Source organism: Columba livia, chromosome 3 (genome assembly GCF_036013475.1).
Source record: "Columba livia isolate bColLiv1 breed racing homer chromosome 3, bColLiv1.pat.W.v2, whole genome shotgun sequence".
In the NCBI taxonomy this organism is placed as follows: domain Eukaryota; kingdom Metazoa; phylum Chordata; class Aves; order Columbiformes; family Columbidae; genus Columba; species Columba livia.
This window is the reverse complement of record NC_088604.1, coordinates 89,422,193-89,447,083: the sequence shown is the minus strand read 5'-3', so window position 1 is coordinate 89,447,083 and position 24,891 is coordinate 89,422,193. Positions and strand designations below refer to the sequence as shown.

The following is a 24,891-nucleotide window of genomic DNA, read 5'->3' as shown; positions in this document are numbered from 1 at the left end:
AATTTGACAGGAATTGTCTCATTTCTTCCTTTAGTTTCCTTGGTATTTCTGAAATGTTTTGTAAGTACAACTCTGTTTTCAGATAACAGCCCAACTCAAACTCAGATCCCTCAAAACTAAGGAGACAGAATCAGACAGAATTAGACTAAATTTTCTGCCACCAAAACATTGACCATCTGCCAGAAATAAAAGGTAGTTAGCAGCCCCTGACTACTGTAAGCATTTGTAGCCAGTAACTTCACCCTGACTTCATTTGCCTGGCCTGAAAGAACCTGGGTTGTTTTCACACCTACCACCTTATGACTGTTTTCTCGGGGATAGAAGGCCAGTGTTAGGAAAAAAAAAAATCAACCGAACTTCAGATTTTTTCAGTTTCTTTCTACTTTTCACATAGCAAAATAGAGGGCACCAATTTGTAAAACTGAACTTCCTCTGCTTTCCCCATAATTTTTTAATGCTTCCTTCTACTCTGCATGTATCTCCTCGCGTTTCAGAGAAATAATAATAAAAATCTATGTTCTAGCAAATGGCCACCTTACAGAAAGGTGAAATATGCAGACAAGTGCTCTGTATCACAAATATTAGTAACCAAATGTTGTTAGCTAGACATTCTAAACATCTGAACTAAGGAGGGCTGGAGTGAGCTTGTCCCTAGGCACCTATTCCAACAAAAGTTTATATATGACATTCCTCAGCGTTTTTAATTTCAAGGATTTTTTTGCCTTTTTGAAAAAAAAATCCAAAAACCACCTTGGGCTGCACTGTAACTTAGGCTTTTACAAGTAATACTTTTAAAATTAGTTTGGGCTGTGAATGGTCTGGGTTTTTTTTCCTTTTATTCCTCTGATTTATGTGCATGGTTTTGTTCAGCTGCAAGGTGGAGAGGGGCACATGGACTTTTTTAAGATTTGAAAGTGTTTAGGGAATGCCTGATGTTGTATTGACCATCATTTAATTAGCAACGATCTAGATGAACACTTCTTGTTCCAACAAAGAATAGGGCATTAATACAGTTAGAAATAAAGTCAGTCTCTAGCTATGAACATACAGGCCTCAGTGACTTCCAGGAAAATAAAAGCAATGTCTATACAAAGGAATAGGGAAAGGGAAAAGGAAAGGCTATTTCCACTTCTTATTCTGACATAGGATCTAGGCCAGATCTTTTTACTTTGGTTGACTTCTGGTTAGCACAAAACCAGAGTGAAGAAGTAATGGTAACTTTTAAACTGCCCTTGTGACTCCGTGGTCTATAAGCTGATGGTGGGTATGTTAAGACTTCAATACCAACTTAGAACAGCATTGGGGTTTTGTAAATTATACTTGGCCATTCATGAATCCTGAAAGCTGCTTCACACTCAGAGAGGTCAAGCTAAATATCCTCTTCCTTACAGTACTGGTGACAGAGCTATCACTCTGTTCCTATTCTACCTAGGAAACTCACCTCCTTCAAAAGTGACTTCAAAGCTGTCAGTTCTGCACGCCCTTGAGCACTTTGTAGCATATCAGTGGAAAAAACTAGCTAGAGTACCAACTCCTGGCTTCATCTGTGGTGTTGGGCAAGAGACAACATTTGTTTACTGTGTATTTTTTGCAGAGGAGCTAGAAGGATTAGTTACGGTTGGTGTGGCTTTCTAAGCTCTGATTATGCACAACCTCTGAAGTTTACATGAAAACTAATTAGCAGCACTGATCCCTTAGAAAGAAGCTGAAATCAATTAGGAAGGCCGCTGACCTTACTGTAGCAATTAATTGCAAATGACATTTTATTTCAGTACTTGATGACCAAGCTATTTATTCTGGCTTTTGGGGCTTCAGTGTCTTGTTGTTGTGTTATTCCCCAGCTCCCCACCTCCATTGCACTACAGTTAACCCACCCTGATTTGCCTTAAACATAACTTCCATCACATCGGATCTGTCGTATTTTGTGACACACACTTTCCTAGAGAATACTTGGCTTTATTTACAGGAATTATTATATGCTTAGGAGTCCTGGGAATTGGATGAAGTTCGTATGGAGAGGTGGCTCCTTACTTTCAGACAAAGAGTGCTGAATTGTTTTCTTGGAAATCTGCTTGAATGTGAGGGTGAGGACTGGGAGGTAGAAAGGTATAAGCCATCTTTGTTGTACTTGGCAAGACAGTTCAGTTCACTAGGAATGCAGAGCACCCGTGTTTCAGTGGGCTGCTAAGTAGTACATGTGTGATTACCAGAAAGATTGAGTTGCTCTGGAGACAAAAAATACATTGCTCTCTTCATGAAGCAGTTGACTGGGGTGTGAAGAGGGACACATCCAGATTCTGCAAGGTTTGATTCCATTGTGGTAGTCTGAGCTGGAAGGAGACTTGGCATATGCCAAGAGAGCAACACATATTTAACTAGGGAGTGCCCCGATTCTATACAAGATGTTCATGCACAGAGACTGGGCTCCTAAAATCATTGTTGGCTCCTGAATCACTGTACATGCCAGAGAAGAAACTGGTCACCTTGAGCGACACAGCTAATCAAGAATGAATTAGTTTTCCAGAATACTGCTAAGATGTAAAATGGTAATGTTTTAAAATCATGGGGGGTAAATGTGTTCCTCTTGAATACATATTCATACGCTGCTAAAGAACTGGAGCTGTGAACAAACAGCATACTTTTCACATACTTTTTCACATAACAGAATCAAAAGTTTTGCATTTGTGGTTTTCTTGTATTGGCTGTCTGTAAGGCTCTAACAGCTGTGGGAACTGTTCAGGACATTGATAGAGGGGCAGGATCATGCCTACGGAGATGACTACAGTTCAGCAGAAGTATGACTGAGCTTGAGCCCTGACAACTGATTCACCATGGCCCTGCTGCTTGGTGTACTCATTTACACCACTGCAAAGCATGCGCCATCTTACTCAGCCATACTTTACACTCACATTGCATGCATGTTAAATACTGCTGCAGTGTGTGTGGCAGTAGGGAACTGGGTGACATAACTACACAGCATTTCAGATCACATAAAGTGGGAATACCACAGGAAGAAAAGGTTTCACACTATTTTGTCTCTGTAAGTGACTGCTACAGGGACTATAAGGGAAATAGAAAGGATACTGAAAACTATGAGGTATTAGGTGTGATTAGGCTTCAAGCACAAACTGAATGCACAAGCTCTTCTTAATACACTAAAGCCCTGAAGGATTCTAAATTGCATCAAGGAGGAAGATGGTGACACTAAGTCTTCACCTAATTGGTGGCTGCTCTGGAAGAATGAAGGACAGAATAAAGAAAAGGGCAAAAAAAAACAGAGCACAAAATCAGGAATGTTGCTATATTATCATATCCAATAAGAGTCTTTACTAATTTACAAGAAATGCTTCCAGTTTAGACTATAACTACAGTCAAGACCAAGTTAATATGCTGGTCCTCAGACTGTGTAACAGTGTGACTAACACTTGTAGCACAGCCTGGATACAAGTTCTGTTGAAATGGTGATGTGGTAAAGAGGACAGGGTACGAGGTTACAGTTTTTATTAGGATATATGCTGCTTCTAAACACACCTGGTTTGTCTGTAACTGGGGGCAGCAAGGCCCTGTTTACTTTAACCTTGCTGTGAAGTTGAAAACCACCTTGCAGGTGGACAATTCCTCTCAGCTGGTGAACGTAGGTAACATCACACAAGTTAAGATAGAAATGATACCAAAAATCCTGTTCCCTGGTATTCTGCTCCTCTCCCAGTCCACACGCAAATTGGAACTAACCTGGAAGATCTGTGTAGTTTCTGATTTGATCTTCTCTCTCTTTGTAGGTCTCTGTCCTCAGTTCAGGTCCTCACTGCATAGCAAGGGCGCACCTTCAGATGAGTTAATACAGCTATTTTGACTGTAGAGATGGTCTTCTGGAGAAAAAAATTGGAAATAAATAGTTCATTTTAGCTTTCTATCCATATAAAGGGCCTCTCCAATGTTTCGTGACTTTCAAAAGAAATTAAAGAAGAAATATATACAGAGGTTCCTGTCTGGTCTCTGCTATCTTCAGTGCAAGACTGGTCTTACGGTGTTTTGGTTAAATTACTTTGTCTTGAACCAGAATGATTTGAAGCACATGCTTGACACTAAAAAGAAAATGCAGGTAGTAGGTACTATTTGGATATGTAAAGACAAGAAAACTCTTAAAGGCTTCTTCGTTGCAGCACTCAACAGTGGTCTTAATACACTCTAAAATCCAGCCCAGCATGAGTATCTCCCATGTGCCATTATATCTTCAACTCTAATTGCATCTGTGTTATAGACAAATCAATGCTTGATTATTTTACACATTAACTTTGAGTATAGGGATCATAAGAGATCACTGGTAGAGAAAAAGAAACAAATTTGTTTGCACAGACTGTGATTAACATACACAAAGATGGTTCTTGGCTTCTTTTGTATCAGCTGCTCTAGACAGATGACTTCCAGGATTTAGGAGGAAATCTGTTATGAATTATTTAGTTTTATCATTCAGCTAATTTTCTTTTTTTTTTTTTTTTTTTTATGAAAACCAAACGATTGTGCTTCAGGACATTCCACAAATGCTGCTGTACTGTCGTCTTAGGAAATACCATTAAAGCGACCTTTTCCTTGTTTGCTTCCCATGGTATTTAACTAAGCTGTTTTAAGAGAAACATCATTAAAATTGTCAGTTCCTCCATGAGTGCCTTAAGAATATTCATAGAAACTGTAGTCTTTTGGGGATAACAGAAACACAGGGCCTTGTTTGACCTTCATTAACCCCATTTTCCACTGAAGTAACAATATTAACTTTCACAGGGGTCTATCAACACTGGGCAAATCCAAGCCTTTTTTTTTTTTTCCCTTTGTAGGAGTTTGATACTAGTGAAAGATACCACATTAGAAACATTAGAGACTGAAGTCCTCCACCCAGCCTCAAACTACATATAGCACAAGAAGCAATTCTACTGCTCCCCTCAAAGCCTTTCACCACAATTTCTGATTTTTGTCCTGGCATAACTTACTTTAAGAGGATGTGGGACAATGCATTCCAAATAGTACTTGGCTCAAAATAGTGAGTGCCAGCTGTGATCACAGTTCTTGAGCTGTGTTGACTCAGTCATGAGAAAAGAACAGATTAAGGTATTGCAGAGCACAGAACAGCTGAGGTTGGGAGAGACCTCTGGCAATCATCTGCTCCAAACCCACTGCTCAAAAGAGTGTCAGCTGAAGACGGTTGCCTGTAGCCTGATACAGTCATGTTTTGAGTGTCTCTATGCATGGAGCTTCCACCTCTCTGAGCAACCTTTTCCAGTACTTGTTCGAGCCCATATTTAAAAAGTTTTTCTTATGTTTAAATGGAATTTCCTGTATTTCAGTTTGTGCCCATAAGGTCTTGTCCTGCCACTGAGCACCACTGCGAAACATCTGGCTCCATTCTCTTTACTCCCCCCACCATCAGTTATTTATACATATTTATACATATTGATAATATCCTTTCACACCTTCTTCAGAATAGACAGTCCAAGATCTCTCAGTCCCTCCTCATACGTTAGATGTACCATAGAATCATAGAATGCCAGGTTGGAAGAGACCTCAAGGATTATTTGATCCAGCCTTTCTTGGCAAAAGCACATTCTAGAAAGATGGCCCAGTGCACTGTCCAGCTGAATCTTAAAAGTGTCCAATGTTGATGAATCCACCACTTTCCTAGGGAGATTATTCCAATGGCTGGTTGTTCTCATCATGAAAAATTTTCCTCTTGTGTACAGTTATAATGTCCCCAGGAGTAACTTGTACCCTTTACCCCTCATCTTTTCCATGTGACTCATGGTAAAAAGGGAGTCTCCATCTTCTTTGTAGCCACACTTTAAATACTGGAACATGGTGATGATGTCTCCCTATCAGCCAGTTCCCCACCCACTGCAAAGACCACTTGTCTGGACTGTAATGCATCAGTTTCTCTAGAAGGAGGCTATGGGAAACTGTATTGAAAAACTTGGAGAAATCCATGTAGAGAATGTCTACAACTCACCCCATGTTAATGGTGCAGGTTACTCTTTCATGGACAAAGTAACTCTTTAACCATTTTTGTGGCCTTTTGTTGCACTCTCTCCAATACATACATCTCTCCCTTGCCCTAGTGAACCACAGAACTGGACACAGCATCCCAGATGTGTCCCACCAATGCTGAGCCTGACTTGCTGGCAATACTTTTCCTAATACAGCCCAGAGGCTTTTAGCCTTCTTTGCCATGAGGGTACGTTTCAGACTCCTGTTCAACTTGTTGCCTACCAGGACTCCCAGTCCTTTTTTGAAAAGCTGCTTTCCAGCTGGTTGGTCCTAGCCTGTACTGGTGCATAACATTATTCCTCCCCAGGAACAGGACTTGGCATTTCTCTTTGTTGAATTTTATGAGGTTCCTATTGAGGTGACTCCACACAGCAGTACAATTATCTGGTCTATAAATTATTCTTCCTAGTTTTATGTTGTCTGCAAACTTGCCGAGGGTGCACTCGGTCCCAACATCCATGCCATTAATAAAGATGTTAAACAGATTTGTATCCCAGTACTGACTCTGGGATACACCATTCATGTGCCTGCAACTGGTCTGTTTGTTGCTGACCACAACCTTTCGATCCCAGCAACTCAGCCAGCTACTAAGCCATGTTACTGCTTGCTTATCTAGCCATCACTTCATCGGTTTGTCAAAGAAGATATTATGTGAAAGTGTCAAAAGCCTTACTAAAATTAAAATAAACAACATCTACAAAGCCAACCATCTCATCATAAAAGGCTATCAGGATGGTCATACATGATTTCTCCTGATACATCTGTGCTGACTACTCCTAGTCATCTTCTTGTCCTTCATATGTTTGGAAATGGTTTCTGGGGTTGGTTGCTCCATCACCTTCCCAGGGATTTGAGATGAAGCTATCCACCCTGTAGTGCTCCAGATCCTCTTTCTTGTCCCCCTTGAAGATAAAAATAAAAGTTGATTCTTTCCTGTCCTCAGGAACCTCCTTCAGTGGCCATGACCTTTCAAAGCTAATCAAGAGTAGCTTCACAATGACATCAGACAGCTCCCTCAGCATTTGTGCATGTATCCCATCACGTTCCAGGGACTTAATTGTTTATTTGTCTAGTTTCTTTAAATATTCCCTAACTCAGTCCTCATCCATCAAGGTTAAGTCTTCCTTGCTACATACTTTGCTGCTGGTCTCAGAGACCTAGGATTTCTGAAGGTGAGTACTTCAAGACAAGACCACAATGAAGAAGACTTGAGTAGAATCATAGAATCATCTAGGTTAGAAAAGACCTTTAAGATCATCAGGTCTCTGAGTATTCCCCACTAATCCTGACCCACAAGCTCTTAACTGGCTCATTGTCCATCCCTATGATGAGGTAGTCTCAAGCAGATGTTATCATCCACTGGATGACATTCACTTCACAGCAACATCAGGCTCCTTCTCTGCTGCAGTTTGTCCTTCCTGTGCTTTCCAGGGAACACTTGCAAATTCAAAGCTAGCCCATTCTGGGAGGCCTCATGTCCATTCAAAGCAACACCACAGTTTAGGGTCAACTTAAATCAGTTTCCCTGCAAAACACAGTTCCTTCCCAGTTTGCTGGTGTTAATATTTCTATTCCAGTGTCCAGTCTTGCTGCCTGGTACTCTTCACCACACTGAAATGTTAGACCACATTTTAAGACTTGGAGCTTTACCTTCCTAGAAAGAAGCTTCAACTAAAGTTTTCCATCTTATTTATGTAGAGAAAAACTCCCATGGCCCTGGTTACCCTAAGGCTGTCTGCTAAAGGTTATCTCCATTTATTCCCTTTGTTACCACTTAATGATTTAGTCTGTCCTTATATTCCCTAAGAAGCTATCTTTAGTCATGCAATTCACATGGCATTACATTTTCTCATCCCTACGACACTTGCAATTTTCACAGTTTTTCGCTCTAATCAACTGAAACTCGACTTGAACCGATGACCATACCTTTGTTTAGCCACGTGTGGTAACTCTAAGCTTCCTTAGCAAGCAGGCCTGCTTATTTCTATAGCACTGCTTTTGGTATGGAGCACTCACTATTTGATTCTGCATTCATGTCTGCATATGTCAGTGCTGCAGCATCTCACTCTGCAATGAAGTGATCCTCATACATTTTTCAAAAGTCTTCTGTGCACATTTTAGCCATGTCATTGTGTTGTCACATAACTAACCCTGTCCTGACTAGTGACAGGGTTTCCACAATAGCTTATGTCTTCTAAAAAAGGGAAAAGCAAGGCAAAATTTAATAAACACATGAAATAATAGAGTAAATGGGCAGAAATAAAAAAAAACTTTGATGATACCAAGTAAGCATTTGGCTTTTTTAGTGGGAGGAGCTGAGTCATTCACTCATGGCTTAATCACTTATGAAAAATGTGGTCATCTGAAATACACAGAAATAAAAACTTTATAGCACCCTACATCTGTGTTCATTCATTCAATCAGTCTGTCTCACAGGTCTATAAAACCCATTCCTCACTTTAACAGAGAGAATCAAAACACTGTTAACATTTTCAGCAGTACAGCCACTGCTATTTCCAGAAATTAATCTGTATAGTTGGAATAACACACCTATATATACATATATATATATGTATATGTATTTTTTTTATCCACTCAATCCATAATGAGACATTTCATTTGAGACTGAAACTCTGTAGAAGCAGGTTAGATTTAATGCAAGGAAGAGGGAGCCCGATGTCAAGATTCTCTATCAACTTCTCCTCTTGAGCCTTTGATGTTGCTGAAAAAATCGCATGGGGCTGATTTTTCAAAAGGGCAGGAAGAGTTTGCCTTGGGAAAGTGTTTTACTATTTGTCTGTCCTCAGCTGAATTGTGTAGTTAATTTGAGAAGTTATGATTCTAGAAGTGACACTGAGAGGGAAAACTGCAGTAAAATGGAGCAGTGAAGGTACTGCTTTGCACAGTACCTTTTATCAACAGCACATGAATTCATGTTGACTGTACTCCCCAAAGCCTAGTCCCTGGACTTGCCATGTTGCAGCCTAGTTCTTTCTCTTGCCTAATTTCCCAGTGAGTCAAACGGGTCCAATAATGAATGCTTTGGATAGGCCTAGATGTTTAGACAGGAACATACACTACCTGTGTACATAGTAGTACTCTATTATATTTTCTGTGGTTTTTTTGGCTTGTCTTCTCTTTCTTATTAAAACTGACTTCTATCTGTTTGTTCTTGAAGTCAGAATGCTCTATTGCTCCCAGCACTGTAACTGCCACAGCATCCTGTCTTCCTGATGGCAGAGGGAGAAGATACTGGTACTGTTCAGGTCAGTTCAGGTTAGGCAATAGCTACAGCAAGGTTTGCTCATAAAAGAAATGAAATAACACCTCCGATCTGATTGGAGGGGTCACTCCCTGAAATGCCTAGATCTCACACATAGCAGGAGTTTTGGAGGCCTGGCATCTGAGTCTTGCATGAAAGCAGCACATGATAGAAAAACCAGTGACAGCGGATAACCTTTAGAACAGGAGAGTCAAACTCATTTTCACCAAGGCCACATCAGCCTCAGTTTCCTTCAAAGGGCCAAATGTAATTTTAGGACTGTATAAATGTAACTATTCCTGCTGAGCTGGCTGATGTGGCCCCTGTTGAAAATCAGTTTGACACCCTTGCTAGAAGCTTCCAGCTTTAACAATGTGCCAAAATTTGCAAGATAAGCCTATTTCACAAAACTTACCTTTTGGAATTAGGAAAAAAAAAAAAAAAGAGAAAAAAAGAAACAGTTCAGAGAAAAGCTGTTGCTATGGACTTGATCTTCTGTCCTCATTAAACCTAGTTTTTTTCTCAAGGGCTGCCTCTTTGAGTAGTCTTCGTTAACTTCGATATTTTTTCACATACAAGAGCAGTCATAAGAATATAAAAACCTTAAATTAAGAATGTTGGGGGATTTTACCATGTCTATTTCACCACTTAGATTGAGTGTGATTTTTTTGTTTGTTTTGGTTTGGTTTTGTGTGTGTGGTTTTTGTTTGCTTGTTTGTGTTTAGTTTTGTTTTTGTTGTTTTCTGTAGGAGAGCAAATGCAATGAAAATTCTCACAATTCTACCCCATGTGTTTAATACCTTTCACAGGCTTCTATCCAGCCCATCCTTCAAGTTGTGTCTGATAAATGAAAGCTCAAAGCTGGAAAAATGCATGAAGAGCATCCCCATTACTTCTGCATCTCTTCAGAGAAATAAGTTACAGTCCTAACACCAAGTTACCAGGAAGTGGAAAAACCCTGGCACCAAGTCCCCATGTTCCTAGTACGCCACGTAAGAGCACTAAGATGTAACATCTGACAAGAAGTAACAGGCATGTTTCTGTGTAGTCCTCATTCATCTCAAAAAAAGTTCCTGCCTCAGCTGACAATAGGGCAGTGAACCCCTGGGGCTTTAAGCTGCATTGCCTGGCACGTTATCCATATGCAGTCTTCAGTGGTTTTCTCAAAAGAGCTGGTGGAGATGGAGCAGGAGAAGAGAGGTTTAATGCCAAATTTCTTTACTTGATGTAAATATCAACCCCCTTGAGTCATAATTTGACATTCCTCAGCAAAGACACACTCCGCTTTTGAAATATTTACCTTTCCCTTATTTTTTATAACCTTAACAAAATTTAGGAGGAATGTGAACAGTTTTGTTTTGGTTTTTTTTGTCTTCCTATGACGGCAGAGATTTATTTATAGCCAGGAACTGCAGGACAGTTCTCACGTGGCTCCTGGAAATTAAAACAGCATGTAGGGTTTTGTTTTGTTTTGCTTTTATGCCTTTGCTGCTACAATCTCTCCCTACGTTCCCTAACCCCTTGTTATTGTAACCAGAGCCACATTTTGCATTGCTACAATTGCAGGGTTATGTAAATTCCAAAGGCTTGAAAGGAAAGGGGCTGCAGATTCTGCTCCAGGCTGTAGGGAAGTTGACACGAACAGTTATGCCCAACATCTAGAGAGAGGCAAAGGGATTCATAAATTGTCAACAGACAGGAAACCTAAGTCTCAACCTCAGCATCAACCTGAAGTTTTCTAAACCTCTTAGTTTCTAAACCTCTTGGTTTCATTTAAATTGATTTGCCTCTCGTTTTTAGTGTTGTGGTTTGCTATGGCCAGGAAAATTTCCTTTGGCCACTTCTGCAAATCTTCATATGTCCTCTCTCACTTTTCACCGGTGTCTACCGGTTTACCCAGAGAGTGAACAACAGAAAGCTCTACAGTTACAGACTTTCTCAGACTCAAGGAACTGCATTTTTACAGTGATCATGAAACTGTACGCATTGAAAAGCATTAATTTAGTAATGAAGACTTTTATATTAAAAAGCAAATTACACCAAAAGAGAACAATCATACTCACAGAAGACAGCAATAGAACAAGGAGTATGTTTCTGATCCCTTGCAAGAAATCTTTACAGCAAGTAGGGGTGGGAAGAAGTGTGATACATGTTGCATATCTGTGTGCCTCTGAGTAACCGACTTGTAATGCTGACACTAGCTGTGCATTTCTTGTGTGGGCATGGGCAAGCCAATTCATGTTTCCAACTCCGTACTCTCTAAAAGAGGTATAATAATGCCTGACTCAGAGTCAATGTTAGAAGGCTCTGCATAAGCTCATCTTAGTCCCCAGTGTTTAGACAACTCAGCTAAATGAGAAAAATGTTTAGCCCACTTCTCCAGCCTTTCTTCTATTTCAGCTCTAAATCACCGTGAGTCAAATCATGCCTTAGACCTCAGACAAAAACGTAGATTGCATTATTCCTGAAGTATGTGGAATTTTCGCACAGCATGGTGCACCCTGATCACTGGAGTGTGCTAATGAGAGCTGAGGCAAATGACTGTTTTTGTGAAAAGGTGCAGCCAGAATTCCCTAGCTGATTCAGCTGACACTATAAGGAAGGATGAGGTCGTGGCACCACTCCAGCATGCTGCTTTTCACAGCTGTTTGATTTTCAAGGCAAACTTAAACTTACTGAAGTGGATATGAAAAAGCGGGGCTTGCTGCATTGGTCACCCACCTCTTTGGCACAAAGCCAACCGTGGTAAGTTCTCAGGAAAGAAAACCAAGAAGCACCGCTTCGCACTCTGCAAGCAGGTAGGTCAGTGCCAAGCCAACATAGAAGAGGCATTCCAAACAATTCCCAAGATGTGGTATTTTAAAAACAATCACTACAATGGAAGAGATTACTTCAGTAGTGGACAATAGTTCCTACTCAGTTGGTAGTTACATTCACTGCATAGGTGGCAATAGCTGTTATTATTATGAAAGTGCAGTTGTTTAAGTCATATTAAGAAATACAAGATGCATTGCTCGTGGTGCAGCTACAAAGGTTCTCTGCGTATCTCAGAGATTTCTACCAGTTTTTCATATAAGTTTATTTACTTGGATCCAGGAACTGCTTCGTGGAGCTCTGATTCTGACTCCCACGGTGACCTTGGGCAAGAGACTGAATGCTTTCACACCCACAACTCCCTTTGAAGTGAACTGGTGATTTGGATGCTCAACATTTCTGGGAAAAAAAAAAAAAGCCCTACAGGTCAAAGCCAATGTCTGCTATAACTAAGGTGTTTTGGGTCTTTGGGTCACAGCACAAATTGTATACATTTTGAATACAAAAACTGAAAAATCCACACCTAACCCAAATTTATAAATTTGGTCCTGTAATTGGCTCACTGTAACACAACTCTCAGAGTAGTGGCATGCAAGGGGCCATCTATATTAACACTTTTTGGAAGAGGACAGTTTATTAAGGTCTGTGGGGAGTCAGAAACAAATGACTGGTTTTGTGAAAAATTGCTGCCAGAACTAGGTCTCAAGCAGCTACAAACAAAGAGAAACCAGAAATCAAAGGCAGCTATATTAGGCTGTGTCCAGTTCGTAATGCACCTAATGATAAGTTTCTGAGAATGATACATTTTACTGAATCAGGTAAAGTATTGACCAAAATCATTATTCTGTAAGTTATGCTTCCTAATAGTCTAAACTCTTGAATCTTTTCCCAAGGGAGGACTAGTTTGGTGCTAAATGCACTGTGGGACACAGGCAAGATACTCTGATATCCTAGAACATCAAATTCTTCAGATTTCTGTCTTGAACCCAAATCAAAATTGACTCATGCCTCTAAAGGATAAACACTGCTTCATATCTTGCCAAAGTATTAAGCAAGGTGGAAGTTGCTTGGCTTTTGGAACTTGTGAAGTTTGCAGACTATAATTATTGGCCAAACCAGCAGCATAGCTCCCATCTATAATTCACTCATTTCCCTGAGTTAACAAAACCCTTCTTTACCTTCCATGCTTGCATATCTAGTAGATACTACTTGACTCAGCACAATTAGCAATGCAGGCAGGATAAGGGGCCACTTAGTCAGCTCTGACACATTTTACAGCGGAGGACCTCTAACAGCTGACACAGTTCAAGCAAGACAAAAAAATCATAAACTACTAAACATAAGCACACAGATTTTTTGATACATCAGACAGGCCCCATGAAACAGAAATATAATAAAATATTCCTACTGATACCAAATGGCAATAAGAAAATGAAAGCCCTGTGTTGGCCCAGTGGTTCAGTGCGGTGAGGTATAGTTAGGCCCATATTAGATTCTTATGACTACCATGTTCCTCTGCTTCATAAAGAAAGGAAGGCAAAAAGAAAGAACAACCGTAATGATATGGATAGCAGTACATAGGAAAAAAAAAAAAAAGGCAAAGCAAACCAGACAAACACCCCTAAATAGAATGGAATGGAATGGAATGGAATGGAATAGGATAGAATAGAATAGAATAGAATAGAATAGAATAGAATAGAATAGAATAGAATAGAATAGAATAGAATAGAATAGAATAGAATAGAATAGAATAGAATAGAATAGAATAGAATAGGATCATTCAGTTAGAAGGGACCTCCAATGATCACCTAGTCCAATGGCCTGAATGTTTTAGTGCTGTCTAATGATGCAACTCAGGTGAGTTGCAAAAGGCAGCCTCATGTTGTCCTCTCTCCCTGCTGCAATAAGCTACACCCTAAAAGGTCTGGAGGGAAAATGACATCTGACACAGCCATGGTAGAAATGACCTAAACTAAGAGGTGGCAACTCTGAGGGTGTGGGAAAGTCTGCAAACAAATCACTGGGTGTGTCAGATATGCAGATGCCAATATAATGCAGTGATTAGTACATCTCTGCTCAGTGAATATGTAAAAGTCAGCCCTGGTGTTTTAAAAACCATCCACAATGACCTCTGAACAAACTCAAGTCTGGGTGCGTTTGCCTAGGAGCAGTACAACACTCACTGTGACCTCATGGCTTCATGGGACATTCAGAACATAACTGAAGTCCAGAGATACTAAACAAATCTAGCAAGGCACCTTATTCTGCATGGAGAATTTTTAGACTGCTTCCAAGTATCATGGAACTGGGAAAATGGCTTTTGTGACACCCATGAGTGAATTTCTCAGGGAGTTTCCCTGTGGGTACAGAGCCCATTATTCCCCACCTTATTAGCATCACAAGATGCAGTGTGTATGATCCACCACAAATGGCAACATCAGGCCCTAGAAACAAGCCTCCAAAATGCTGGTGAGGACTTCACCTTTAAAAGTCCAAACACAACAAATATAGGAACCTAGAGAGCTCACGGACTTAGGGTCACACAGTCTAAATGGGAAACCTAGAAAATAAAGTTTACACATCCATGCAGCCTGGATTGTTCTATTACAGCAAACAAACAAATAGGTAGGTAGGTTGGTAGGTAACTATGTAGATAGACAGATAGATAGATAGATAGATAGATAGATAGATAGATAGGCAGGCAGACAGACAGATAGACAGCACACTGGAAAGCACATACCCTGAGTCATGCAAACAGCTAATGGCAGTTAAAGGCAGTGGCCAGCCAGCAGAAACAGGCCCAAGATTAACAATGGGAGAAAGTCTAACAGATGTCAAAGAGTATTTCCCATTTCTCTGAAGGCGTTGCTCCCCAGTCTGGCACCAAATGGGCCAGGTCCCTCTAGCTTCTTTGTGAATTAAGTTTACTCCTGAAAGAGCTAAAGAATCCCAAGAGACCATGACTAATAAGTGCTCAAAGAAAAAATGAAGGTTGCCTATCTCTCCCCATCACTGTGTAAGCTCTTAGTATTGAGTACCCAGAATTGAATACAGCTTTCCTAGTGTTGTTTCATCATAGCTCGGAGACATATTTCCTCAGCAGGCTATTTGGATCAAAGACATAAGGCAACATCCCTGAAAGAAAAGACAAGGCAAAACACAGAGGGGACTTTTTCACCATCTGCTTCCATTTTAACTTGCTGCACTCCCACATGTCACCAGAGCCTGTAGGGTGGTCAGTTAGATTCTGTGTCATGTGCATTCATGGGAGTACAGGACTACGAGGTCATCACGTTCTGTTTCCTACAATCACAGACAACTGCATGACAGACACGGAGTCTAGTAGACTCCACAACACATTTATTCCAATACAGTCACACAAGAACATGAGACTTTTCAAGTGACCAGTGGGAAGCAGAATTAGATAAGTTTTCCAGTGTGAAGGGAGGCAGCCATTTTCAGTCTTAGTTCAAAGCAGCTGACAATGACAAATGAGGTATTTCATTGAACAGAGATATAAGATCATCTCCTGACTTCAGATATCTGATTCTAGATATCATAAATTAGTTCACTCTTATTTGAATATTCATGCCCAGTGGATACAAATATGTACAGCTACAGATAATACTTTTATGTCAAAGTGAGTAAAACCAAAATATTTATATGTATGTAATCTGAATTGTATATTAATATATTTTGCAAAAATTGAGGCTGGTAATTGAAAAAATTGAAAAAATTCATTCTCAAGACTGTTGAAGTGTAATACTTACACTGCTTTTTATTAAAAAGTACAGTGACACCATATGAAAATATTAATATTTTATGTTAGGTCAACTCTAGCATGTATTTACAGGAAGTATCTTCTTGGATAAGGCTCCCATTTCACAATAGCTTAGCTACACTTGCAGATGCATAAATCAGAAAGAGTATGGGCATCTGAAGATGTCCTGATAGATGTGAACATACTAAACATCCCCACTGTAAGTAAGCAGGGGATGAGGCAGTGAGGAGCTGCTTGCTAAATTTTGCCTCTGTTTAAACATAAAATGTGTCAAGAAGGGCACAGTAGGACATTTATAACTTAACACATGTTCCCCAGCAGGTACATGAAGCTATTCTAGATAAGCCCAAACACAGCTGGAAAACAACTCATGGGTCCCCCAAGGAAAATTTCATGTAGTCAGAAAATGCATCTGTTTTTCTCCCTATAACTTAGTGACAGTGAGTGCCGAAGACCCTGTAACATTCACACAGACTGCCTGAGTCCTGCTGAAGATGAAAGGCTAAGGTCAAGCTTTGTACTTCTGTCATTGGCAACACATTTCAGGGCCTCTACAACAGAGCCAGAGAGATTCACGCATTGGGATGCCTGACCCACAGGGCAGTAGAAGTATGAAACAAGCAATGAGGGCAAGCTCATATCTCAGTAGGGCACAGTTGGAAGACAGTTCATATTGGCAAGGCCCTCACACGGTTATTACTCTATCCCTGCATAACAGTGCAGGAGGATGCTGACAGATCAGAGCATCTGTCTCTCTGTGCATTCAGCTGTTAGAAACACTTTAATTGGTTCCTGCTGTATACATGGCTGCAAAAGTGGCAAAGACTAAAGTCCCCTCATGTTTGGTCAAGATCTTGCTTTCTTTCATCTGTTGTGCAGATGCTGATGGGGTCGCCTGCCTGGAGGGGGTCAGGATTCTGCCAAATGGATTTAAGCAGGGTACTCATAGTCCAGACATCCCAGCTTAATGGTCAGTGACTCAGTGAGAAAACAAAGACTGTCTGCACCAGTGGATGGCCTCATTCCTGATAACCTTTGTAAGGAAGAATGATGCCTTGGTGTCCTGGTTTCAGCCAGGATAGAGTTAATTTTCTTCCTAGTAGTTAGTATAGTGCTGCGTTTTGGATTTAGTATGAGAATAATGTTGATAATACACCTATGTTTTAGTTGTTGCTAAGCAGTCAAGAACTTTTCAGCTTCTCATACTGGCCTGCCAGTGAGAAGGAGGGGAGTGCACAAAAGGTTGGGAGGACACACAGCCAAGACAGCTGACCCCAACTGACCAAGGGGATATTCCACACCATATGACATCATGGTCACGATACAAAGCTGGAGGAAGAAGAAGAAAGGAGGAATGTTTAGAGTGATGGCATTTGTTTTTCCAAGTAACCATTACATGTGGTGGAGCCTGGCTTTCCTGGAGATGGCTGAACACCTGCCTGCTGATGGGAAGTGGTGAATTAATCCCTTGTTTTGCTTTGTTCGTGCACATGGCTTTTGCTTTACCTATTAAATTGCCTTTATCTCAACCCATGAATTTTCTGACTTTTATCATTCCAATTCTCACCCCCATCCAGTTGGGGGCAACGGGGAGAGTGAGTGAGTAGCTGAATGGTGCTTAATTGCTGGCTGGGGTTAAACCACACCACCTGAAAAACCCTCTCTGCAAATGTATACTGTTTAACCTGACAAATAAAACCATTCCACCTAGTCAGGGCAGATCTCTTGCAGTCGTTAGCAGCAGTACTTAGATTTCATATTCTCAGTGTAGACAAAAACCTAAATGAAGAGTGAGGAATAGGCTGAAAAACTGGGCATTGTAGCATGAGGCTCTGGGAAGAGAGGAGAGGGAGGAAGGGAAAAAGAGAGAAAGGTGAGAAGTACCTACTCTGTAGAAGGATGGTATATTCACGTTCTGGGAGAAGTATGAGTTTGGTAAATATATGGCTTGTTTGCCAGGCAGGAATCTAAACGCAACATAATGATAAAGATGTTGCTATTTCAGTTTAATTGCTATAGCTTTGTTAAACTAACATTTCAGAGGACATAAAGACAGCTGAAAGAAAATGGGTCTCTAATCTGCCTGTAGTGAGAGTATTTATACTATAGTATAGACTCCAATCAGGTTTCAGACATCTGAGAAAGGTGTACCTCAATTTCCCAAAATGATAAATCCGTTAATATTTGTAAAGTGCTTGGAAATTTTCCAAAGGAAAGTGCTGAATGCAAAGAATAAATTGCTAGTTTTATATTCCTATATATATGCAACTTATCCTCACATATTTGTATTGTGTAGGATTGTGGACAAGAAAAAATCCTCATCATTAATTCCTACTGGTTAAATAGGACCAGTCCATTGAGATTGTCCCAGCTCCATCAGAAACAATCTGGCTAATGAGTGTACAATACCCACAGCATTCTGGGTTTGATCTTAAACCAGTGGAAAGTACAGAACATATTGTATTGTAGGGTGATGATTTATTGACTACATGTTTTCAGAGGAACTAAGTGCTGTAATATTCTCGGGGAATAAAATAGAAGGAAATAATGTTACACTTCTACAAGAGTCCAGGAAAATTCTACGCACAGATCAGCAGAGACAAGGATGCTTATACAGGTCGACAGTAGTTTCATTCCTTCTTGAAAAAGTTGTTCCCTTTGACCTGACAAGGAGAGAAGCAGAACTGGCAGGCTGACGCAGAACAACGTGGAATTCCCACGTATTTCTTCACAGCCTTCTGGAGATTTGAAAGAAAACAGATGACAGTGCAGGACCAAGAGCATGCAAAGAGATTAATGATTTTTCAAGACCAGCCTGAAACACCTAAAAATAGCCTTCTTAGCTTTTTAAGCACTGAACTTTCCTGGAAAATGGAAGCACACAAAATATTTGTTATTTATGAAAATACTAGCCATAATCTTACTATTGATGAGAAAGCCTGTTCGAAATGTTCAAATTTAGAGAAAAATTTAAATGCAAAAGAAAATGCAAAACAGTTCTAAAAACAACTGAAGGGCGGTTAGCAAATGAAATTCTCTCTGCAAAAAATTGTCTCTTTTTGGAATACACTTTGAATTGGGGAACAAGGAGAGATGCTGGTCACTTTTTTTCACTGACAAGATGACACAGACACTGCTAGAAATGAAGGTATAGTTTATTCATGTGTATTCCTGACACTTAAAGGACTCTCAAATGTGAATAAGTTTCTGGACGTTTGTGATGTGTCTGGTCAGATTTCTCAGTCCACATCTTACAGATGTGACTGCTTCTCCCTTGTAGAATAGCGAAAACATCAGAGGATCTTCACAGTGTTTTCTCTCTTGAAGACCACAAGAATATAAAAATTAGTACATAGAGTCAAATCAGAAATCCATGTAAACCAGTACCCTACCTCGAAGCAATGGTCAGCTGCAGATGGTTAGGGAAAGCATATAGAAATAGCATATATAGTCTGATCCTGTCCTTGCTCAATCCTTTTAGTTGTTTAGGATTGGGAGATGAGAGTACGGCCAGATGACCATGTTTTATAGCTACCAGTGGACCCATCCTCCAAGATTTTTCATCTCTTCCCACAGATTTATCTTGAGACAAGGGAATCTTGCCATGTGATAGTAAACCCTTGAAATGTATCCTTGCATGCTGTCCTCACAATGAAATTCAATCTGGATTGTGCTCCTTGGCAGAAAAGTTCCTTCCCCCTTTTGTGTGTCTGTTTGTTTGTGTGCTTAATTTATGAAAATGTCCTGGCAACAGATCTCCAGATTTGATCTTAAAAAGTTAAATTGGACCTGACCACTTTCTTAAGGATGAGCAGGGTACTGTGTAAATTTCCATCTCTTAAAGCTTCATGGCTCACTAATTCAATTGTTTAAGCAGCTAAAAACATTGCCTCTTTGAAGAGCAAACACAATACAAAGCCTCCCAAATCAGGCTTGTTCACTGCCTTGAATAATAAAAGCCATAACAGTAAAAATGAGTCTTTGTTTATGCCTCCTCAAAAATGTAATATACCAAGGAGATAGAAGGGAGTTGTTAGGTCTCACAAATAAGTTTTGTCCTCAATTCAAGGAAGAGCTAGGTTGGCACGTGCCTTGCCTGAATTTAAGTCATCCTGGGACACAGTGAAGAGAAAAATACACTTCAACAAAAACAAATGAAAACTTCAAAGCCCATGAGCAGAAATATCAACTTCAGTGATTATTATTTTGAAGCCAGCAAAACTGGGAAATGAGCAAGCACTTGTCGTTCAGGGAGGGAGCCCATTCCTCTCTTGATGCCAAAGTTTTTCTTAATTCCTCAAGGTGACCTCTATTTCCATTTACACAGTCTAAACACATCCTTCTGATCTCCAGCTCCCACTCCTTGAATTCCAGAAAGCCTTCTGATATCCTCCCTTTCTTATCTACTTCTTTCTTTCCACCTTAAATCTCTCTAATTCCTAGCTCCAGAGAAACCTTATCACTGGTATAAGTCTGCAATACTCTCAGAATAACTCTCCTATTAAATCCAAAACCCATGAGCTTCTCCTAGTCAGTTTTGCTGTTCCATGTTGTCCCAAGTCTAGAAAACTCCTACTACTAGGAGACATTATCTGATACCATAGAGGACACCAAAGAAGCCAAAATCTTAGGTGTTGAAATACCATATGGAACACAAATTGAAAAAATAAATCTAACATAGAACATGAACTTTGAGCAACATACAAACCGGACAGAAAGCCTAAGGGAAGGAAAAGCCTGTTTGACCATCATCAGGTACAACTTTAACACAAAGCACTGAGAAAGCTTGAGGCTGCATTACCAATAGTGCTGTTCAGCATGTGGTGTGTTCATGGGCACATAGCTATACGGTTCTCAGAAAATCAAAGTAGCACACATCCTGGATGAGTCAAGAAAAACTGAATGTGAGTTCAGGACTGACACACTAAAGCTCAAGGGAGCTTCCCGCAATATGAGACATATTCCTCTGTGACTTCTACTGCTGTAAAACAGCAACAACTCCACTAACCCTCCGAGAGTTACACTACTTTAAAAAGTAGTATGTAAGAATCAAATCCACCGTGTAGATTTGCCCAAGTCAGTTGGCCAGCATTCCAAAAGCAGCTTATAATTTTGGCTGTCTCAATTTTTGAGTGTCTTGGTGCCTTAACGAGACACTAAAAATAAAGAGCCAAAATTACAGGTTACTTTGCACAACTTGGGCCTCAGTTTCTCTGCACCAAATTCTGATGCTACTTGAACTTACTTGTATTTGAAGCCTGGAATAAGTTTTTGAACAATACAGTGCTACAGAAAACCTTCACTAGTACAGATGAGAGCAGACTTGCACTGTCTTTGCCTCAGGTTACTCATTACCAGTCTGAAGACACTGGGCCAAATCCTCAGCTGGAATGCATTTGTCATAGCTACACTGAGGCCCCCATACTTATTTGCACTGGCTGAGAGTCCAACCAAATAAATCCCATTTAACTAATTTACATAACGTTATGAAAGATAATACCTACACAGAGTTTGGAAGATAACAAATCCTCAGCCTGATAGCGACTCAGAGTACTGCCAAACAGAAGTCACTCCACTGTTAAATGGAATTGCAGAAAAATGAGAAATTAATCAGATATACTGCATGTTAGTATATATACTGACTCCTACTACTACCAGTTTTCTGCAAATGCCACAGTTCAATTGAGTTTGATATTAGGGAACACAACTGGTAAAATGAAAAAGCCACAAGAGACATCACTGTCAATCATCAACACAACAAAAAACACAGAAAAATAAATGTGAACTCTTTCATCCAAAGAAAGTCAGAGCAGTCAACTTTCTTTTAATTTAGGAACACGCTGTGCTTGCCTAGGGGCTGCAGGGGCAGGGAAGAGAGAGTAGGTCAGATCTCCATAGGATTGACCCAGGTTTGAAAATTCACAGCAATTAAAGTGCTGAAAGCCAAACCTCCCACACATCCTTCCCCTAAGTGTCAGGAAATGGTGTCCCCTGATTGCTCAATCGCTAGGTCAGATGGCTGGCCTGGAGGGACTAGATGGGTTTCTGGGATTCCATTGGACCTCGGGGAAGTTTTATGTTAGCTAAGGCAGATGGAGCAAACCCAAGCTATCTGGGAGATGCTTTCAAGATGCTGTTCAACTCTTGCCGTGCCTCCCCGCCAACAAAATACAGTCAGTGCATGCTATGTCTGGATTTGGTAAGGAAAAATTTTGCGACTGATTTCAAGATGAACAGAATGATCTCCGTTACACATAAGGAGCACAACTAACATAAACAACAGCGATAGCAACAGACAAGTGACACAGTGTGGTAAGGCCACGAGAATATCCAAAGAATTTGCTTACTCAGCTCTGTAAAACCATGAGACTGCACTTCACAACACATAATATAGACTTTTAAAACCTCAGGGTTGTACTGTGACTGTCATGAACTCCAACAGGGAATAGCTTTGTGTTTTACAAAGCAAAACTGAAAAGACGTCTTTCCTGTCCATATTGTGTTTCTCTTGCTTCCAGGGTTAGCTTCTACCAGTAGAAGAAATGGCAATTTCCTGGCTGGCATAACCTCATGCAAATTCAAGGATGCTGAATGATGTCCCACGCATTCTCATGAGACACTAGACTTGTCTCCTACCAGATCAGTATGTCCTTTCCCCTTCCTCCTCCCACCCTTCCACTCAGTGTGCAGTTTTCCCTCTGAACCACAACAAACAGCCCACAAAGAACTTCCAGACTTGCAGACCCCTGCAGGTAGTGTCACTCACTAGTGGGATGCTGAGCTGAAGGACAGAGAGAGGAATTGTGAGACAGACAGGAAGCAGTCAGCTTAAAACACCCCAAATCTGGAACTATCTCCTCCTCAGTTCCTATTCTCACATTCTCAGCTTTCAGCAGTTCTGTATATATTAGTTCTGTATTGCCCAATGCATGTCAGACGGGTTAACTGTTGAACCAGGCAAAAATATCTGTGGCTGTCAGGCACTTTTGTTGGCTGTGGCAGCTCTCAAGCTTTTATTGGGGTGTATAGGTGTCTAACAATTTACTATATTTCTTAAAGATTTTTTTTTTCTTTCACATTGCCAGTCAATGTGATTAGGGTGTTGCTAAGAAAATAAAACAGCTTATTGGAAAAGGAGCTGTTAGGCTACTGGAAACAAAATCTAGCAAGAAATAAATAGGAAAAGGATCCTGATATGTCCTGGTAAGGCAACCCAGATTCCAAACTGATTCCTTCCAAGTCAGGGGACTTCACTTAAAAGTACATCCCTGCAGGATCTGGCTCTGAGAACACATGCCTCCTTACACACGCAGTCAATACAGTTGCTTTTTCTCCAGCTCAGCCTAGCTTGCTTTACATGGTATGGCATGGCGTGGCATCCTTTAGCGGGGATTAGACCTTGAACATCTGCCCAGTGCATTAGCCAGTACAGTGGTTACATCAACCTGCAGTTTCTTTCGGCACAAACTGTGCTTGCTCAGTTGCATTTTGCAGGGGAGATCTCTGCAAAACTCCCTCCTCCCAGTTCTCACCTTTCCTACCTTACTTCCTTTTCCCTGCCCCAGCAACCCATTCTGCTGCCCTCAAGAGGAAAAGTATTTGCAGATTTATTCCATTACCAAAACAGCTCAGCCCAGGGAGTGCTGACTCGCATCAGCCTCTCTTGTGACTGCTTGTTGGCTGAAGCCAATTCCTAGCGGCACAGTGCACTATATTGTGTAATTTGCATAGCTCTTGCTTCTCAGCCCAGCTTTGTGTTTATGTTCAAGGGCATCATGTCTCCTTCCAGCAACTGCACAGACCAACCACCCTCTCACTAGCAAAGAGTTTTCTAAAGTTACAAATGCTAGCTAAGTATGTCAGCTTCAGACAGGAGGCATCAAACTCTTCCACCCGTGTGGGGCAATGTTTCTGTCATGGGTCTCATTCAGGAAGATGTCAGCGAAGAGGGCAGTTGCCTCCACAGCTGTCTGTAGAACTGCTCCCATCTCTGCTCTGGAAATGAAGAAGGGACATCCAGATGTGAGGTGGGGGAGATGAGGTTAATTGCATGAATGCAGCACTGAATTTTAATTTTAAATAAATACAACTCGGTACACCACAGAAAATGCCACCTTCTTATGCAGTATGCTCGGGAATCTCTGAACCATTGAGGTAAAACATATAAATAAATATATAAAAGGTATTAAGAATCACTACTGTCCTTAGGACTTGCACCATATCTCTGTAGCAGTACCTCTGCAAGTTTTTCACAGGGAGATTCTATTTGTAGTAGCTGCCTCTTTCACGTATGACCCTGTTACAGTTAGTTTTTGGATGTGAGATATGTCTCTTTCCTCTACAGAAGCAGTGGGTTATTTGGCGAGCTCTTAGTATCAAGTTAGTACAGGCTCAAGGTGCTAAATTTCTTAGATTTAGTGAGCGACACACCATATTCATGTCAGGATCTGTTATTGTCAGCAGCCTGGCAAACAGAGTGGGACAGCACTTCATTATCAGGGAGCCAGGAAATTGCCTGTCGTCCTCACAAGGAAAGAAGAACATGCGTTCTGCACAACATGACAACAGATTAAAGAGTTAAAAAATAAATCCTGCATTGTGAAGTTGCCTAAGGAACCTGGATTTTGCCTGGGGCTTATTTGGGATTTTGCTGTCCTGCTACCAGAACATTGAAGGAGCTGAATTTCAGTTTATTTCGTAGTCTTCCTAAGATTTGTCCTTCCCTTTCTCTCCCTCCTTTAAACTCCCTCATATCTGTGACCTCCATCCACATATAGAAGAGTGCAAAAAAAGCCTGAACTATTAGCCTCTCTGCATTGCTTTAGGAGAAGCAATCAAGCTAAACCTGAATCCTGTGTGCTGCCAAGCTGGCTTCAGGATATTTCAGAGGATTTAAGAAAAAAAAAAAAAAGAGAAAGAATGAAAAAAAAAAAAAAAGAGGAAAGGAAAGAAAGACAAGCGATACTTGCAGGGATTTGTTCTTGAAAACAAGCAAAAACAT

The 24,891-nt window shown here is 40.6% G+C and overlaps 1 protein-coding gene across 10 annotated transcripts in view; it reads right to left on the bottom strand.

The window, feature by feature from the left end:
• DAAM2 (dishevelled associated activator of morphogenesis 2) overlaps nt 1-24,891 on the bottom strand; it is a 232,962-nt gene that overhangs the window by 186,562 nt on the left and 21,509 nt on the right. For 7 of the 10 annotated variants that reach the window (XM_065058141.1, XM_065058137.1, XM_065058138.1 and 4 more), the window contains one exon: nt 3,733-3,869. The exons of 1 other annotated variant lie outside the window; for it this stretch is intronic. The gene's annotated coding sequence lies outside the window, so the exon portion shown is untranslated. Of the gene's footprint in view, nt 1-3,732; nt 3,870-11,358; nt 11,378-21,394; nt 21,466-24,891 lie in introns of those variants that run through there. 2 more of the 10 variants (XM_065058139.1, XM_065058140.1) reach the window with 2 other exon arrangements.